Raw genomic sequence first — 21123 nt, forward strand, 5'->3', positions numbered from 1 at the left:
TCTGTTAATAACTCTTATTATGGGCAAGGCCCCTAATTTAAATTATTTAACAAAAGGTAGAAATTTCTTGTGAGCCTTCAGGGTCTCAATTGTCTTCAAATCAAAATAATTCACATGTCAAATGGCACATCCCAGGGAGACCTGTTCTGAACCCCTTCAATTACAACTCACATTAAAAGACCTGTGTGGGGTGTTTCTCCCCCCGCCCCAATTTTTACTATGCTTTTAAATATATATTTTAAATATATATATTTGTATTGATTTCAGAGAGGAAGGGAGAGGGAGAGAGGGATAGAAACATCAATGATGAGAGAGAATCATTGATCGGCTGTCTCCTGAACAACCCCAAATAGAAATTGAGCCCACAACTGAGCATATGCCCTGACCAGGAATCAAACTGTGACCTCCTGGTTCATAGGTCAATGCTCAACCATTGATTCATGCTGGCCTGGCTTACTATGCTTTTATATATATTCTACATTGCAGTTCCTCGTGAACACAATTTTTTAAATTAGTATTACATTTATAAATTTTGCATTATATAATTCTTGTGTCTTTAAAACTCTTAGTAATATTGGGGGTTTTCAATATCTGCTGTAAAGAACCTGAGGAGGGAATAATGCTAAGAATTTTTATGTATTTTTTGAATAGTAAGATTTATTAAAGGATAGGATAGATAGATAGGTATAGATATAGATAGATATAGATATAGATATAGATATAGATATAGATATAGATATAGATATAGATATAGATATCAATTCTTTCCTATCCATGGGATGAATAAAATCTGGATATTCAGTGTGATCTCTCATAAAGTATTTTGAATATAAACCAGGTATAACTTATTTTCTGTGTCAGACAACATAATTGGTACCAGGAGTGGCTTCAGGAAACACATCCTGAAAATGTGTTTCTGGGATTGGTTGATTCTTAATATTAGGTGAGGTCTTAAATAACCAGGTTGTTGAGGGAAATAGGACACTGGTAATTTATGGCATGCAGTAGCATCATGGTAAATCATATCATCACTAGTGATAACATGGGGTGAAATGCATGTGTAGAGCAGGACATTGGAGATGTAGTAGCTGTGGCATTTAGTCACTATGCCAACCCTTGTGATTACGAAAGTTGTAGCCTCACCTGAAATGACAGAATGGAGTATTGTTCTGTACCCCTTCACTAACCTCCCCCTCAGTGTTGTATCATTTCAGTCTATCAACTGTGATGCTATTGGCTAGGAATGTCTGGGGCACTCACCTGGGCGCTTGCTACTTATGGCAAAGCCCCCACAGACATTTCCCAGATGGGAACCAATGTAGTTAGCTCAGGCCTTGTGGTTCTTATTATGACTGAAAGATACACCTCAGCTGCAACTATCAGGGAACTTTGAAAAAACAAAAAAAGATTTTTATTACTTACAAATTCTGGAGAGTACACAACACATTCAAGGGCTACACAGTAAGTGAATGGGAGAGAGAGAGGGAGCAAGGACCTGGGGCTAGGTTTTCATGAGTTCCCTCTGTATTGGCAAATTGAAAACACAAGAGCAAGAACTAAGACACAGCAAGGGAAAAGTGGGGTCATACAAGTGGTCAGTTATCTAGATTACCCAGGCCTTTCTAAAAGGGGAACTTTATGGGTGGGACAGCCTGGTTTCTTATCTACTAGTTGTTTTACTGAATGCTGTGTAATAAGTCTTTAAAAATAGATGCCTCACCAATCAAAAGCTTAACATCATACATATTACAATAAAAAATCTTAATGTCAGGCACTTGCATTACACCCTTCCATGGGTGGGTTTTCTACCCCCTGACCTTGTCTTGCTTTGGTCAATGGAATGTGAGCAAATGTGATATTAACGAGTTGGGCAGTTTTTCTTAGTTCTGCATCCCAAAGATCACTGTTAGAAGAGCTTGTCCCCACTAGCTACTGATTGTTCAACTTGGTTCTCAGAATGAGACAAATGGGAAGATATGAACCTGACCTGAGGCCAACCCAGATGAACTTCTGCCCAAAGCCACTTCAGCCAATCCTCAGGTCTGGGATCAAGAAGAGTAAATGCTGTGTGAGAAGTCACTGACATTGGGGGTAGCTTATTACATATCATTAGTTGACAACTGACAACAATATCTGACTTCTTATTGCACTACATAAGAACAAAATTAAGAATATGCCTGGAGAGCTGGAAGACTCCAGTGAAAGCTTTTAACTTGTTCCTCATCTCCTAAGAGTAGCCCTAAGCTGCCTTAACCCATCCTTAGCTCAGAATGACACATATACTTCATTTTAACTTTCTGCCCCTATGCCTTTTGTGTATGCCTTCCATGTATGTGGAGTTCTCCTATGTACGTATATAATTAAATTGGGTCATTTTTTCTTGTTAATCTGTCTCATGCAGATTTAATTATTAGACCAGCTTAAAGAATCTTAAAGAGTAGAGAAAAGATTTTTCCTCCAATAGATAAAAATGACAATGCATACTGCCTGCCAGGACCTTCTTGCTGAGACCAACACTGATTGCCTGCTGCATGCCCTTGACTTTCATCCATGCACCAGAAACCTCCAGCCTTGCCTGTCCTCTGCTTCCCAGGCCTTATTCATTAAACTTTCTCTACAGGACATCTTTCTTTTCATCATATTCAATCTCTCTATTGTCTTGGAAAGGATTTTGGTTATATGAGAATGACAAGAGGTATTGAGCCACAATTTCCTGCAATATGTTAATTTCTCATGAAAAATCCAAAGCTTATAAAGGCCCTGACTGTGAACTCCTTAAGTATAGGGGCTATACTTCAGTTCATCTCAGTCCCCATATCAGGACCTTCAATTTACAGAAGCTCAATCAATATTGACTTTTTGTTCCCTAGTGAAGATCATTTTTGAGAAGGCTAATCCCTATTTTGTAAAACTACTAATTGGAATTCTCTGCTATTTTTTTTAGATGGTTTCTTATTCTAAAAAATAACTTTGCTTTCTAGCCAGCTTTAGCCTGCTTGAATAATGAGAAAAATAAACTTAGCTGTCTGACCTTGTAAGTCAGAGACTAGATATGCTTATACTCTCAATGCCATGCTAGGTGCATTTTTTAATTGGATAGAATTGTGTTGTTTTCAAGGCCAGTTGGGAGATAACCACTAAGCGCACATAGGGCTGGCTCTTAAATAAAAAGGGAAGTTCAGCTTGTAGCCTTGTTTAGAATCTGAATTCATTTTCTCTAAGCCCACCAGTGAATAAAGTGTGACTCCAAACTCTTCGAGCATTGCTTGATTAAAAAATATATAGTCAAGAAAATCAATAAAACATTTGTATGATATTAAAGTATGGGATAAGTCTCTGAAAGGCTTAAATATTTGTGAGGGAAAATTTCAAACCTGCCCCTACTGGATGCAGATACCCCTCAACTCACCTGAAGCACTTATGTGCATGCTGCTATTCTCCTGCTGAGGGTTTGGAGAGTTTTGTGTGTTTTTTTTCTTCTCACTTCTCATCACTACTTCCAAACCATTATGGTTCCCCTCTACTCTTGAGAGGTTGACTATTCAATATATCCAGTGGAGTAAGTGATAGATTGATTGGAAAGACAGACTGAGTCAGATCATGAACGTGTTAGGGCCAGAAATACAATATTGGGACTGGCTATAATGGTAAGAAATATTAATCATGCTTTGTTACCTATGATTGCTTTGTTCTAATTATAGAAGGCACATTCTAACCTGCCTGGGAGTTGCACATGGGACCTGGGAGCTCAACCTGGAAATGTGGCCCATTCTCCCCATCAAGGAGCTGCCTATTACCAGGGAAAGATTAACAACCTTGTTGCAGAAACCAGAGCTGCCAGCCCTTTTCATATTGCCTGTCCTTTGAAGACCCCCAGCCTGTGCTACCCCCAGGCCTTTGCAAGTCTCTGTAAAATGCCCATTTGTCATACCCTTTGGCTTACTTCCCCATGTAATCTTTTTCTTCTACCCAATATTTGCAGCTGGCTTATGGTGGGGTGCAGAGCATATTTTTGTGGATGACCTGCTGCCGGCAGTATTGGAACAACTAGATTGAAACGTTCATATGATTCAACCCTGTCTCTGCTTAACTGGTTCAAGTAGTAACTGGCAGCACAGACCCATGGACTGTGTGGTTACAAATGGTCTTGTGAGTCCTGCTCTAGAATTAGAAATTTATTTTGTAGGAGCTATTGAAACTTTTGATCAGTGGCATGACATGTCAGCTTTGTATTTTTGGAAAAATTTTCTGGCCGTGTGAGAGGACTGAGTGAGGGATTAATGCAGTAGAGAGCAGTGAAGTTGGTATTAAAACAACCGAGTGCAGGCTAGAATGTAGCACAGAAGCTGGCGAAGGAGAATTGGTTCGGAGGATAACTTGGTAGTTCAGTAGTTAGTGCTTGTTATGATGTCCCTTCAAGGCTCTTCCAATATTCACTGATCCCCTCTCCTCCCACCCATGGTCACATGAGGAGGTAGGTTGAGAGTGCCATTCGAATGAAAGATGACACATGCAATCAGAATTCTCATTTTTCTATAACTGTGTTGATGTAAGAAATGTGCAAACCTGTAGAGATTTTTATAAGTTTATGTGAGCCAAACTGACGGCATATGCTGGGGAGCAAAATCTCAAATGCTCTGGAGAATAAGTTTGGCAACTTCTTTTATGCATTTGCAGTTGAGAAAGTTTACATGGCAGTTGAAAAAAGCAAGGATGACATTGGATTAACAATATTATGCGCTCCTTTGAGGGAGGGTATGGCTCATTTCAAAGGGGTGTGAACACAGAGGCCCAGAAACAATGGTCAGAGCTTGCTTAAGGCAATGATAAACCTGGGGCATCACTATCCATCATGACTTGCCCAATCAGGAATTTATGACCAGATTACCTGTGAGGTTTCTTTCCATAGAATCCTTTTTTGTTTGTTTGTTCACAACTATTGTCCACCATGCACCCATTCTCACATGCCCTCTATTTTACACCATTTTTCCTAGTGATACATTCTCTAAGATTCACTTTACATGAGCAAAAGTGTCTGTTTACTTAATATTCTGTTATTTAACTCTTTTCTCTAAATATCAGTTGGCACAAAGGAAAAGGAAAACATGATTTGTATTGAAGTCACAAAATAAAAAGCCAAATAATTACCCCTGAGTAGTGAATAGTAAGATGTGTATAAGAGGATCTCTCAAAACTGCTTCTCTCAATTTAAACATTAAATATAATATACCATGGAAATAATGGAAAAGTAATAATTCACTTAAGTTACATTGTTTATCTTACACATGATCAACTGTGTGGAAATTGCTGTGGTTTATAACTAGTCTCCATATGATGTCAGAATATTCATCCTGTCTAACAATCTGCAAATAATTTGCTCACGTAATGCCAGGTTTTAAATGTAGTAAATATGAAAAGCTTACCCAAACACCCTGAATTCGTACATACTTTTTGAAATAATACTCATAATTTGTCTAACGTTATAGAAACTCACATGTAGATTCATCTGAAATTATATGTTAGCTAAAAAATGTAAGTTGTTCATCAGAACTGATTGCAGACCTTTTTCCACATGTTGCAGCTCCCTGATGCCAATGTGGTGGCAATGAGGGATGTACACATTTAGAAGTCAAGGCAAGTTGAGGGGGGAGACTTTATCAGAAGGGATCAGCCTAACAGGTTCTACTTAGGGGCAAAGATCTCAGAGCTAATGAGTGCCGTGTGGGAAATTGGGAGAAAACCAAGCTTCTATTTGCATGAATAAAACCTCCATATGGCGTCAAGAAGTGTGGTGGGATGTGAGTTTTTAAAGTAGCTTGCTCTTTCCCATGATTATAGGAAGAAGATCATGCTCTAAGAATTTCGATTTACAACAGCCAAGCAGCTGTGCTTTTAAAAAAATCAATAGTTTTGTGTATTTATGTATAAAGTAAATATTGAAAGAAAACAAGTCAAGGGACAAAATTATGTGAACAAAACGCAAAAGGCAGGTTATTGTAATGACAGAAGATTAGTGACTTCTCTACAACTTATTTTCATGTGAAACTTCAGCGCAGAGAAATGACATTTCTCTTTTCCTTGCCATACTCTCTCTGAAAGGATGGAATGGGCTACAGGGCATCCCCCCTGTTTTTGTGTGTGCGGTTCCCTCTTTTCATTGTCCCATTCATTAATTCATTCCACACTACCTGGAAGGACCAGCTGTGACTTTCTAATGATGAGAAGGCATTAGGGCACATATCTTTGTGGTGGGGCTGAGACCAGGGTGAGGCAAATGCAGCACTTGCCTTAAGTTGATAGTGTGCCACCTCCCCCAATATACTATATATCCCAGTCCTAACCCAGTAAGTTAATGAACTGATGCCTTTTATATACAACAACTTATTATCTACTTGGATCAGAGGCAAAAGCACCCATGGGATAAGGAAGAAAACTGTAGCTGCATCCAGTTTCCCTTCTGGGGCTCAGACCAATTCAGCCCTGATCCCTAGGTTGGACCAAATCTTCAAAGTAAACTGGACCTGTAGCAGAGACAAATAATGTTCCCTGACATGGAATCTCATGTTCTCTGAGAACTGTTTGGTAGGTATTATTGTCTCCGTGCTACATTTCTTTCGGGTTTATGACTCCAGAAACTGTCTGCCTGGCTGCCTCTGGACTGAGCTTTAGTTAAAAACGTACAGCCCATTTTATTGTCATCTGCTTCCAACTGGGAAGTGTCAGAAACAAACTGAATGTAAACGGTGGGACTACTGTCAGTGGAAACCAGCTGTTTGTGCTCCTTTCTCATTTTCTATTTAGGGTCACCAGGCTGTCTTCCTGGTCCTCCAAGATCATCAAGAGATCTCACTAAGGAATGAGGTGGGGCACATCTGCCATCCAGCAGTGAAGGGTGCTCTTATCATCAGAGAGACACATTATATCCTTGGTCAAAGGTCAAATCTCTCATATCTGGGGTTCTCCCCTCTGCCAGAGTGCATGCTCTCTGAGTAAAGAGAGCTAGTAGTCTGGGAGAAGGGTCTTCATGCTCCCCACAAGCTCCTAGCTGAGACCTCGAAGGGAGGGGCAATCTCTACTAAAAGTCCCAGTTCAATCATATTTCCACACTGCTATTGAGCTCTTCCAATGTACCAGGCATTGTGACAATTAAGAGCAGTGGGCGGATGAATAAGAAAGTGGAATGGGATATATTTTCCAAATAAGTGAAACCATCTAGTGATAACTCCCAAATCCTCATGGGCTGTGGACATGTAAAAGCAGCAGTAGAAGGAAATGTCTACCTGGGCAGCTCTGGCACAAGGCTTAGATGTCCTTATTTCTCCCTAGGACTTTTTTCACACCCACAAGTTCAGTTTCCTTTGATTATTTAAGCTTTGGCAAAGACCTTATCTGCATATGGAGACCACAGAAGATTCTGCACTGCTTCCTTACCTTGTATTGACTTAAAGTCATGTCACAGAAAGGAATCAGGAATATAGGCGTTTTCCTTTGCATTCCAATAATCGGTGACTATCACATAACACTCCCCCCCCCCTATACTATAGCCACACTGAATGATTTCAGAGATTTAATGATGGTTATTTTTTTATTTTTATTTTTTACAGAGAGGAAGGGAGAGGGATAGAGAGTTAGAAACATCAATGGGAGAGAAACATCAATCAGCTGCTTCTGCACACCTTCTACTGGGGATGTGCCACAACCAAGGTACATGCCCTTGACTGGAATTGATCCTAGGACCTTTCAGTCCACAGGCCGATGCTCTATCCACTGAGCCAAACTGGTTAGGGCCATGGTGGTTATTTTTTAATGTATGGTACACATGTTTCAATTACTGAGGGTGTCTTACTAGTATATTAAAATGTTTGCAGATAATAGTAGGAAATACAGTAACCAATCTAAACTTTTAAAGCTGTAGAGCTCAATAGTCAAATACAGCTTTTACTTGAATAGATGTGACATCAGCTGAGAAGTGGATGCAGCTCATATGGTCCAGGTCAAGGAGAGCAGAGGCCGTTAAGTTCTGAATGCACATGGCGGCGTGGTGGGAGCTGAACCATGCTGTGCAGGAAGTGTCATGGTGTCCATGTTTCTGCACAGGGTGGGGTTCACTTTCATCTTTCTCTGGGAAGGAAGTGATTCTTTCTGCCAAAAGAGTTTAAAAATCCATACTATCACCACAGCCTGCAGAAGACTGATGATCCTACAGAGAGAGCACAGCTGCCAGAGAGGGATAGTGCACTGGTTCCCACAAAGAGACTGAATGAAGCTGCTGGCAGACACAGAAGCCTGAGATCAGAGAGAAATGCAGCGAGGAAACACTGCCAGAACTAGAATCTTGCATTGCATTTTGGATGAAAGCAAAGCCTTCCACTGAATCAATTGGCAAAACTTCAGCCCAATGATGTACTTTGAGCATATAGATATAAGGGTATAGATACTAAGAATTAGTAACACAGGCTCAAAGGCTAGATATGGACATCTCATACCATCTCATGTATGCCAAGAACACCTAGGGAACTTTGAATAGGATCCAGATTCAACCAACATGATTTCTCTAGGCCTAATGAAAGTCATGCTAGGCTCTACCATAAAGATAGACTATAGACTGATTTCAGAAGACTTAAGATATATTTTTAAGTAACTAGGTATAAATTTAAGATCACAAATTCAAGTGTTCTATGATATACATCCATTTTAAAATATATATATTTTATTGATTTTTTATAGAGAGTAAGGGAGAGGGATAGAGAATTAGAAACATTGATGAGAGAGAAACATCAATCAGCTGCCTCCTGCACACCCCCCACTGGGGATGTGCCCACAACCAAGATACATGCCCTTGACCTGAATTGAACCCGAGACCTTTCAGTCTGCAGGTCCACTGAGCCAAACCGGTTTCGACATATACCTCCATTTTTTAACAGTTGAATTTAATTCAACTTGGAGCCCCCATTCCATCAGATAGTAGACATTTAATCTCAGGCAATTCAAGTTTATCCCACCATTTCTACCTCTTTTCCTCCAAATGTGTGTTTACATAATGAGTAAACTGTGTTGTGCTCGGCACTAGATGGAAGGAAGGAGCTGGTTTGCCACTTATCTGGCTGTCTAAGCATTGCCTGGCCCTACTGCTCCATCTGGTCCATTGAGGTCCATCCAAGGGCACTACTGACTCATCCCTCAAGTCCAACTCAAAGGGATGAGTCCAACTCAAAGGGATGAGTCCAACTGACTCATCCCTAAAGTCCAACTCAAAGCCCCTTCTCTCTGCTATTGCAGAGCCATTTCTGTGCATGCTACCACACTGGACCTCATCTGAGGTTACCCCCAGGAACCCCTTGGGGGGTTTTCAGCTGTTCATGCTCCATTATGGGCCAAGGGTACCCTGTGCTTTCTAGGATCCCATCTGCTTAGATGACCTTATAGCCATTATTACCTTGGGGTCTTGCCAGCTCCTTAGATCTCTCTGGAAATGGTCAAATGAGGCACTCTGCTTCTGATAACCGGGGAGTAGGGTGAATGACAGGGCCCATACCCTTCACTAGACACCCAATCTCAGTGCTGTCCCTCTGGGTCTTTTCTGACCCCGAGGATTAGAAAGATTTTTTTCTTTTTCTTAGTTTATAGTAAGGAAAGAGGAAGAACACAGAGCAGAAGACATGCTTCAACAGACACTCTCTTAAACCTACTGTTTACGCCTTTTCCCTGAACATGGAGCTTCTGAAACCTGGAATGGCTGGTCTGATTCCCCTGCTTCCAGCTCCAGCTCCCATTCTGAGAGGCCTGTGTGCAGAAGGTCTTCCTGTTTAACATAAGAGGGGCTGAGGGGAAAAGAAAAAATCAGTAGTCAATAATACATTGGTCAATATCTGTAAAGGTCAGCATGTCGCAACACTTGAATAAACTGATTATGGTTTTCGCAGAATGTAAGTTTTCAGTGGATCACATTGTGCATGAAGTTCTAGGTTTAGGCAACCTTTATGGTATCACTAATAAAAATATTCCTGATCTTGATAGATTCTATATATTAGAATTAAAATTCTGGTGTGTACAGTAAAAAACATAAAAATATGAGCGCTATCTTTTGCAGAGTTTTCTCTGGGGATGCTATATTTCATATAAGTTCATGGATATAATCTGAAACATAAATAGAGTTTGCTAAATATTTAATATCTCAACCCATTCAAATACAACCTTTTGTAAATCAACTTTAAAGTGAATTACTGGGAAATCATGATCTAAGCCCAAATCTTAAACCGTAAAAAGATTTCATTATCTCTATGTGGTTAAACACATCTTGCTGTTTTATTGCGACACAAAGAAAATGAGCCTGAAAATGAAAATTCTTAAGATTGAATCTATGCATTACTGAGAAGTCAGTTATTGAGAAACTCCTCAACCCATTATTCACTTCTTGATTAATTTAATTTTAGTGTGGCAACCAAAATATTAGCAATTCCAAAAAACTTGAGATTTTGAGTAAAATATTTTTTATTTCTAATAGAAAAAAAGAATTAAAGTGTTAGCTATGTCTAGTTGAAATCTACCTTGCAAGATTTTCTCCTTTTTACAAATTCACTTAAAAGAAAATGGTTTGTGGAGTTGAAAATAGTGCTAGAAGAGAAATCTAACAGAAACTTTGGTGAAATGAAAAAGCAACAAATGTCAAATGGAGTTTAGGCTTATTAACACCATTCACCACGTTCCAAAAGGATTGACAGGCACACACTTATCTTGAACGGTTTATGTTCAGCTCTTACCTCTTTGAGAAAAAGCTGCCAAGTAACTCTTACCAGAGGCAGCTTAAAGATTTGTACCCTGCAAAGTTCCATAACATCTCAGATAAAAGATAAGTGCCCCAATTCTTTCTGCAGGTTTAGGCTCCCCAATAAGGACACTGACTTTATGATACTTGACCCGGATATGTGAATATTCTGCCATGGAAATGTACTTAATTTGAGGATAAAGCAATTGGTTGTCCAGTTTTACAGTTGCCTTGTGGCGCAACAAGAATGATGTTGATTGCACATGGGATGTTATAGTTCATACCATTTAAAAAATAATCCTATTTTTATACCTTCTACATCTTGAGAACTCTTAAATACATCTCTCCCCCCCTCCCCCCATTTGATTCTTAGAGGACATTTGTGACTGTTGAAATGGAATCACAAAGCTTGGGGACATATAGATTTGGAGACTGGAAGTCCAAGATTAATGTAGCATTGATTCTGTTCCTGGTGAGAACCTTCTTTCTAGCTTGTGGACAGTACCTTCTCACTGTGTCCTTACATGGCAGAGAGAGGAAGGCCTCTGGCCTCTTCCCCTCTTCTTAGAAGGGCACTAATCCCAGCAGAGGACTACTCTCATGTCCTCACCTAATCCTAATCACCTCTCAAAGGCCCTACCTCTTAATGATACCCTCACATTTGTGGTTAAGGTTTCAAAATACAAATCTGGGGTACGGGGGACTCAAACATCCAATTTTACAACCAGCAGCTAATTCTTGCAGATGTGACCTCCTCAAGCCTTTCCTGTCATCTCGTTTTGATTTGGATTACTGGTCTCCCTATAGGCGACTCCAGAGCATCTGGATCTTCCTCTGATGAGGTTACTTATAATGGTGGGTGTGAATAACAGAGTTTCTAACTGTGTTTACTTAGATGGTCTTGGAGTTCAGTCTCATCAGTAGAGTGTGGCCAATTGGTATACAGCTTTGCAGTTCTGGCCCATAATTCTCTGCACAATTTTTGTCTTTTTTCTCTATCCTTTGGAGGCCACATGTTGAGAATAGCCTGAATGATGGAACATTTTGAATTTTGCTTCCTATGAAAATTATATATATATATATATATATATATATATATATATATATATATATATATTCCATATCTTTTATCAAATGATAACTTAAAATTGACTATAATTTTAATGGATAAATTATTGCAACTGGCTACTGGTGAAGAATTGAAAATGACTGTTGAAAATTCATTAGTTGTTTCATTTAGAATTAATTAAAGTAAAAAATGAATATTTTTAGTTTATTGAAGATGCTTTAAGATCTTTTCTGCTTTCGGTGAATCTAAAGAGAAAAATTGATGCCAGATACTGTAACCCCAAAATTAGATAGGCCTAGTTCTGCTGGGAGAGTGGGGCAGAATTTGGTGTATAGCCCAAGGCAACAGAGAAATAGGCCTTGGCCTTGAGTGTATGAGGTACCTTGAGGAAAGATTTCTGGCTTTGGGATTCTAGGAGCCATCCATCTTCCTCTCTAGGCAGCTTAAAGAAGGTGGAGTACAGTGCTGGGAATGACTGAGGAAGGGACTCCCAGAGGCTGCAGAGGTGAGTCCTCGGGGCAGGGACATGTGGGAACCCTGGGATCTTTCTAGAGAGCAGTGAGGGGAAGTGGTTGTTGGAAGCCAAGATGCCTGAGAGGCAGCTGACCTCCAGGGATCTGTTGTGTGGTGTTCAGAAAGGTAAGAGGGAAGCATGGCTGGAATATGGGGAGTTGAGGATAGACGTTGTTATGGGTTAAATTCTGTTTTCTCCCCCCAAATTATGTTGAAGTCCCCCAGTATTTCAGAATGCAACCTTATTTGGAAATAGTCTTTACCTAGGTAATCAAGTTACATTGAGGTCAGTAGGGTGGGCCCTGGTCCAATGTGAGTGGTGTCCTAATAAAAAGGGGAAGTTTGGACCTAGAGACAAATGCATACAGAAGGAATAAGATGGGAAGACACTGGGAGAATGCCATCTATAGGCCAAGGAACATCCGAGACTGCCAGGAGCTCGGAGAGTCACGGGACAGATTCTCAGAGTCATCAGAAGGAAATAAAACTGCTAACACCTTGAATTCTACTTCCAGACTTTAAGCCAAGAAGAAAAAAAAGGATTTTAGTTCCCATCAAATATACTGTGAAAATAATTCCCCCGTTATGAGGATTATAGAAACAAATTGTATTAATAGTTTAGATGCACATTATGCCCTGAGAGGTGTTGCTATCAATCCAACCTAGATTGTTTAAATTAACAAACTAGAAAACAGCTCATTTTTTACATTTAAAGCTTTACATGTTGATATGTATAGTGTTCGTTAAAAGTTTACATAAAAATGTTTAATGTAGGAATCACTGTTTTATTTATACTCCGTATAATTATCAGTATTAATCTCCTATGTATATACTTTCAATGAGCAATGACTATAACTTTGTAAACTTTTTGGTTTCTTTGTGCTAAGTTTATTATTATTTTATCTACTGAAATTTAATACTGCAATTTTTGAATCTAATATAAAAGACCAGGAGTTGTATTTTGCATGTCTTTTTCTTTTTTAATTTTTTTCAGCCCTGTATTTAAATTAAATTTTTGAATTTTCAGTGCATGGTGTATTAGGAGGAAAAACTGACAAGCAAGCATGCTAAACTAGTCCTTCCTCACAGATAGTTTTAGGAGCTCTAAGTTGGACTTCAGGTTTGGGACATGTGGCAGGTGGAGGCATACCAATCAGTGCCATATCTGGGTAGGACGGATGGGTCAGATAGCATGTTACCCATCAATCCTGGACATAGTGACAGGATGGGATTTTTGTGTTTTCTCCCTGGGAGTTGGCAGTGAGTGAGTATACTGTACATGCAGACAGGGGAGAATTTCAGAGAGCACACTCACATTATAAGAATTCTGTTTTAATAATGTCAGCAGCGGAAAAAAAGTCACTCTAGTAAGGAAGTACATGGGCTGAGAACAGACTAATAATAACTCATTATTTGAGCTTATTATATGGCAGCTTCTGCCTAAGCCAGGATTTCTCAGCCTTGGCTCTGATGATATTGAATGGAGTGGGGGAGACTATGCTGTACTTTGCCAGATGTTGAGCAGCAGCCCTGGCCTCTACCCACTAACTCCCAGTAGCATACTTCACCCCATTTGTGACAAGCAAAATTGTATCCAGACATTGCCAAATGACCCCAAGGGCGATAATCACGCATTGAAAAATGTTCACTCCACAGCAACAATTCTCTGAGTAGACACTATTATCATCTGCCTGTATAGATGAAGATAGTAAGGTGCAGGCTGTTTAATGAAGTGGAAGTAGCCCAAGGTTAAGAAGCTAAGAAGCTGCAGAACTTGGACTTGACCTAGGGAAAGTGACTGGGATCCAGACAGCCAGGGTTAGGCAACCTGAACTCTGCCCAGCTTCTGTAACTAAAAGATGCTAGTGGCTTTAGCCCTTTGAATGACACAATTGCTTTAAAGGGAAATATTGTGGTTATGATCTCTCTGTGACCTACTTCAAAATGTTTTTTAAAATGTCAGTGTTTCTGTAATGGAAATTAACATTTTCCTTAGAAACGTACTCTTCTCTTTTTTCTTTCTCAACAAAATGACACTCCTAATGACCTAGCTGCTCAATTCAGAAAATTTCTCCCTTTTCCTAAAACCTATAACCTATTTCCAATTTGTGTGCTGTCAAACTCATAAATTCAATTTAGAAATAATTTGAAGTAACAACTTGATTTTTTTCCTCATAAAATTATGTTAAAGACTATTTCCATAGATATTAAATATATATCTTCAAAGTAATTTTTAATAGCAGCTTAATATCCCATCTTTGGGATGTACATCTTATTTAACTATTTTACTGTTTGGGGACATTTCGAGTCCCCCCCCTCTGCCCCCCCTAGTATTTCATGTGCCATAACAATTTTGTTTGTGCTTTTCCTGCCCACAGAGCCTCAGCTGACACCACTGTCTGGGGCTAAAAGAATCTCTTCTGACTCATCTTATCAGGGGACTTACCTCACAGGTTCCTTGGAGACACTGGGAAATCTTATGCAGAAGAGTGTTGTGGTTAATTCTTATTCAAGAAAAATTACTATAGATTTGAGGCTGAAAATAGCACAAATGAAACTAAATTCAGAAAGAAGAGTCAGAAGTAAACTGAGATAAGAAGATTCTGAGATAAGGCAGTGACAATGGGAAAAGGCTTAAGAGATATTAAGGAGTAGGATTTACAGGATCTGGCAACTATTAGGTAACAGGATTAGAAAGAGGGAGAAGTTTAAGATAACTTCTGAATCTACACTTGCTTATTATCTTAATTTTAAAAATTAACTATGGAAGGATACATTGGATTTCAGTTGATTGACAGAACCAGAAGAAAAATAATTTGAGGACCACTTAGTCTCCTTGAAATCTAAACCATTTTAATTCCACTTGGGATCAATTCAGTTATTCATTATCATATGAAACATTATACTTTCAAAAATCTCTGAATGGTGAAAAAGGAACTGACTCCCCTCTTCCATTTTATTTTAAAATATGTGTGATATATACTGTATATGTATCTTGTTGGAATGAACATCCTTCTTTAATTCTCCCCTGTATAAAATATGGGCAAGAGGGAAAGAAAACGGAAGTTGCTCTGTATCATTAATGATCTAGTAATCCCAACAGCTCCATTCAAGTAAAAGCCATTTACTGAGTTCCAACTCTGTTCTCTAGCACTCTAGTAAGGAAGACTGAGTGATTTCTTACTCCTTTCCAGGGGTGGTTAAGCCCACTACCTCTTTTTTATATCTCAACGTCTTTAGGTCTGAAATAAACAAATAAAAATTCAAAAGTGGTTTCTCCTTAAATAAAAATAAGAAAAGAAACAGAAAGACTTGTATAGTTATTCTAAACAGATTTTTATAAAAAGATTAATGATCTATATATATGATCTTTCTCTTTCTTTTTGGGTAGTTCCTTGCAGCTCAGTTTCATTGCCTGGCACAGAAGCGTCATGAAGAAAGGACAGCCTTTCAGCAGCCATGGAGAAACGAAGTTGGGTAGGCTGAAAGCGGCTTTACTGCTAGGCTTACCAGTATAAGGGCAGCAGTGGTGCCAACTGTGCAGATGAACACAGCACATCTGCTAATTGCATATAGTGGCTGATTGTAGTTTGTAAGTTAATTGAGGAGTCCCACTCATCTACCCCTCCTGAGTGAGAGAAAGGCTTAGTAGTATGAAAGTTCCCAAGAGTAAATCTAAAGAAAAACAGCATTATCATTATCTGATACTTGATTCCTTGAAAGAGAAAGATGATACAGATAGATACAGCGACAGAGAAAGAATGAGTGAGAGCTCACCCTAGCTATAACCACATTTCATTCTTAGGCATGAGAACTGTGTAATTAATGATTGACCTTTGCTCTGTCTGTCACAGGGATCTCCAAATGGCCCTCTGCTCCTCCACATTTCTCAGCCTCACTTGTAGTTGGATTTGATTCTGGTCATTGGGATGTGGATAGAAGTAATATAAGTCATTTCTAAGCCCGACCCATCAATAAATTCCTCAAGATTCTCCAGCTCTTTCTTTCCTTGCCACGTTACTTGGGAGGATGCACTTGGCACAGGGACAGGAAGGGCCATTGGATTTGCACTGGATTTTATGTGTTAAGGTCCTCAAACTTATCTGTTGTGGCAATCAGGGTTGATGACCTTGACAACCTCTATCGTTACGGAGGTGATGGGATAGAATTGCCACTTCTTTGAAACACCTCTTCAAAAGGCCATTTTATAATTATTACCACATTTCTCCAACTTGGAGGCTGCCTTTTTTGTTCATTTTAGACTAATAAGGTAACAAGCTAGAGATAAGCACAATATGTATTGACCCAAGTGTGTATGACCTCTACTTTGGCTCAAAAATGGCTCTCTACAAAGTAAAAACAAATGGTATCTATAATTCTGGAACATTTGGACTAATGAGAAAAACAAGATGCAATCAACTTGGAACCATTAGAAAAATCATTGCCAATACCAGTGATCCTTTCCTTATTTCAGGATATATCCATATAGCTAATTTTCTACATATGTTGTTTAAGGACAGATATTCTGATCTTCTTAGGGATGACTTTTATGTTAACATGAAGAGTTCTGTCTGTCAGATATTAGCCTCACACTCTTCTAATTTTATAGTAGATCCTGGGACAAACCAATTATAGTTATATTTTATCTCTGCACAACTTGATCTGGCATTTCGTATTGATAGAAATGTTTGTAATACACATTCTGATTGGTCTGATATCATTGGAAAATATATTTATGAAGCAGAATGATAAGGGGCAATTTATATATCACTAAGTAACACCCCTTCCATTTAAAATGTTACCTTCAGAAAACAATACATGTATTTTGTATCTTGTTGCCTTCCTTTGAGAAAATAAAAATCCTTTGCACTGAAAAACAGTTTCCCTAATCAACGTTTGGAACATGTAACTAGAGATAATAAGTTTAAAATAGGAAAAGGAAATAATTAAATAGATGGCCATAAAAATTTATTATGCAATTAGTTATACGTATACATTCGTTTTTCATTCTACACTACTACTATCATTAGAAATACTTTAAACACATGAAAGAAATGAACAAAGTTATAAAATATGTAGTTCATCATATGAAGCTCAATGATGACTAATTTAGATTATCAGATGGGTAATAAAATGGGAAGTTTCCCAATAAAGCACACCATTTTACAGCAGATAAAGCCTTCTTTATAGAGGTAGAAAATATATAATTTTACTTCTCAATCTTGATTTCAATAACATAGTCTGAAGATATGACGTGACTTGCCATTTAACTCAAGGAGAAATCCCTCAAGAGATTTGAATTGGAATAAATATTACATCTTGAATTAGCATTATCACAGTTAATGATTACTTAATTTCTGGCTTTAAAACTAAACATTAATCATGTTTTCATGATCCATATGGTATCATTTTTCTAAGGCAAAGCGTTCAAAATTAATGATTTTACTTTAATCAGGAAGGTATATAAACTAGGCACAACAATGTAGTGCTGATGTCATCACAAATCTATAGTAAATAAGATAAGAAACTGCAAGGCAGATGGCCTGAGTTCAGATACATTGTTACAGATATAACGTTTAATCTCATTGTACTTTGAGTTTTCTTATTTCACATTGTTTTTCTGCCTATATTATTTTGGTAGTTATTCCTAAAATTGTGCCTTTTTAAAGATACAAAATGTAATATGAACAGAAATGCAGTTAGATATAAAGCATTCATATAAACAAAAAAATGTTATATTTTTAAACAATTATTGTTTACATTTGTTTTAGATTCCCCTTTCTTCTTCCCTTCCTTCCTTCCTTCCTTCCTTCCTTCCTTCCTTCTTTCTTTATTTCTTTCTTAATCCTCACCCAAGGATATGTTCATTTATTTTTAAGAGAGAGGAGCGGAGAGAGAAACGTTAATGTGAGAAAGAAACATTAACCAGTTGTCTCCCATATGTGCTCCAACTGGGGACCAAACAGGCAACCTAGGTATGTGCTCTGACTGGGAATCAAACCCATAACCATTTGGTGTGTGGGATGACACTCCAACCAACTGAGCCACCCAGCCAGGGCTGTTTCAGGTTCTCCATATGTATATTCAATCCTCTCAACAAAATTAAGAAAGTTCATCATAATTAACTCCAATTATAAAGGAGGAAATAAAAGTTAAAGATTAAGAATGTTATCCTAATCTATCCATCTAGAATTGGTAGAATTGAACTTGTATTTTATTATGGTTAGTTTATCTGGTTTGAGACATTCTGAAAAGAAGTCCAATTCTTGAGATTTTATTTTCTCTCATGGTTACTGTGTCAGATGCTCTCTGTTGAAACTCAGTACATCCCTGCCTTTTAAGCCCTTCTCCATGCGGCAGGTGGGAAGCCCCAGACTTCCTTGTCATCAGGGTCCAATTTAGATTCTGCCATTGAGATGTTCGTAGTGAGTTTTGGAGGCTAAAAGAGAAGAAGCTCCTATTCTAGTGACAAATGGCTATGGGCTGCTGCCAGTGGCTCCGTGGTGACTTCTCAGAACCACCGAGAGTAGTGCTGCAGGCATGTCACCTCACCCCGTGCCAGTTTTCTGGGATCAGCACCTCTGATCTCTCCTTGCTAATCGCAGCTTCCTGATTTTCACTCCTGTCCTCTGACCTGTTATTTACAGTGACTACGCAGCCTCTACACATATCAACAGTGGGTTTTGATTTCCTGATTCATTCTCTTGGGTATGGGATTTGGTACCAATGTTTGATACAGGTACAGAAACTCATAGATGGGAATCGAAGATTGTTATCTGACTGAGTTAGATTTGAAGGTGGTATTAATTATCTCATTGAAAATAGAAAAATGGGTTAAAGGTAGATCATAGCACAGAGACAAAACATTAGCTTAGAGTAGCATTTGAAGACACTTGTGACTGTGTGCCTGCTTGACATAGACATAGTTAGGGACTGTCAGAATTCCCTTATGGAAATAGGGCTATTATGGAAAAAGGGAAAGTGGAAGCCTCAGAACCACTACCAAAGAGTAAACTAAAAACAACAACACAGGGGAGCTTGCAGAGATTAATATCACCATCAAAGCATGAAAGATGCTGGCAGTTGAGTCCTATTACATCCCTCATTTAATTCAACTAATTGGCTCATGGGAGAGGCAGATCTTGGTGAATGAGTAGATTATTGTAAACTGAAGTAGATATTTTCTATAATGACAACAATTTCTGGTATTCAGTTAGTTGATCTAGAAAATATCTTTTTATCATTGGTAAGTAGTAAAGAACATCAGAGGCAGTTTGCTTTCACCTTAAAGAAACAGAAACACAGCTTTTCCGACTTATCTTGGAGTGATGTCAGTTTTTAGTAACTTGTGTCACTGTTCCACGGAACATTAATAAAATCCGATGAGCAGGATGTAGACAGTGCTGTAGGTGCCTTGCTGAGACACATGTGTGATGAATGATGAGGGATAACCTCATTAAAATGCAGTGACATGCCACCTCAGTGAATTTTTTAGTGGCCTTGTGCTCTGGCCTGGTTGAGATATCACATATCACATTCAGTGTGAAAAACAAGTTGCTCAAACTTTAACTCACTCTTCCTAAGAAAGAAATGAACTGCTTGAAAGCCCCGTTTTATTTTGGAGGCAACCTACACTATTGTGCTGCTCTGACCCATTTTCTAAGCATTCCTTAAGGCTACTACTTGTCCAGGCCACTCTGCCAACTATGCCTTTATGACCTGGACATCCAATGGAGCTTGTATCGTCTATGGGGCAAATAGGAATGTGTATGGAGTTATTAGCAAGAGTTTCACTGTGAAGACCCTGTGGTTTCAGAGCAAAGCCATGCTTTCTTTGGCACATAACTTTCTCCTTTTCAGAAACAACTCCTGGAAAAGCAGTCAGAGAAAGACAAATACTATATGATCTTACTTATAAGTGGAATCTAATGAGTAAATAACTGATGAACAAAATAGAACCAGAGGCATGGAAACATGGAACAGATAGACAAACGTAAGAGGGGAGGAGCAAAGAGGGAAGTGGGTGAAAGAAGATGCAAAGGTTAACCAAAGAACATGTATGAATAACTCATGGACACAGACAATAGTGTGGTGAAAGCCAAAGGTGGAGCTGGGACTGACGCTGGGATGAGGAAGATTGGAAGTGGGCAATGTGGGGGGAAATGGGGAACATCTGTAATAGTATCAACAATAAAAAAAAGAACAACTTCTGATTTGCTACAGGGACCATGTAGGGACTAATTGCCTGGTCATGGGACAGAATGTGATCACATGATTATAAAATGGTTGGTTTGATATATCAAACTGACTTGATATATCAAATCACAAAAGGCACAAAATTATGGGCTGGCATGGAAGCACTTATCATCACGTGGTGGTTATGGCATACAAACAAGGTCAGCCTTAAGTAGGTTCTGAAGGCTAATAAGTTTAATGAGCACGTGACTCATGAAACCATTCCTAATGCATTTCTACCTCTCCTTCAACTCATGCTGCCGCCTCATGTGTCCTCTACCATTGACTGAGAATGTTGGTTCCTCAGATATGCTGGCACTAGTCACAGTTGGACTGCTGTAGCTTCGTAGCTCCTCCAGGGAGCTCCCTGAAGGCAGCGAGGAAAAGAAATACTTTCAGTGAAAGGAACTCCAAGCATCTTGTCTTTTATTGTGCATGAGAGGAGAGTGACTAAGAACAAGGTTTTATACAAATTCATGTGTAGTATCTAACAACTTGGTCAGATGATCAGGGTTTTGGATGAAATTATACAGTAGAATAG

At 38.8% G+C, this 21123-nt stretch overlaps 1 protein-coding gene across 1 annotated transcript in view; it reads left to right on the forward strand.

Annotated features, from left to right (window-relative positions):
• Positions 1–20468, forward strand: part of TRIO (trio Rho guanine nucleotide exchange factor) — a 749917-nt gene extending 729449 nt beyond the window's left edge. Inside the window, exon 53 of the mRNA XM_084881640.1 lies at positions 20458–20468. The gene's annotated coding sequence lies outside the window, so the exon portion shown is untranslated. The remainder of the gene's footprint in view (positions 1–20457) is intronic.
• Positions 20469–21123: the final 655 nt, after the last annotated feature.

Source organism: Pipistrellus hanaki (assembly GCF_964339955.1).
Source record: "Pipistrellus hanaki genome assembly, chromosome: 4".
NCBI classification, from domain to species: Eukaryota; Metazoa; Chordata; class Mammalia; order Chiroptera; family Vespertilionidae; genus Pipistrellus; species Pipistrellus hanaki.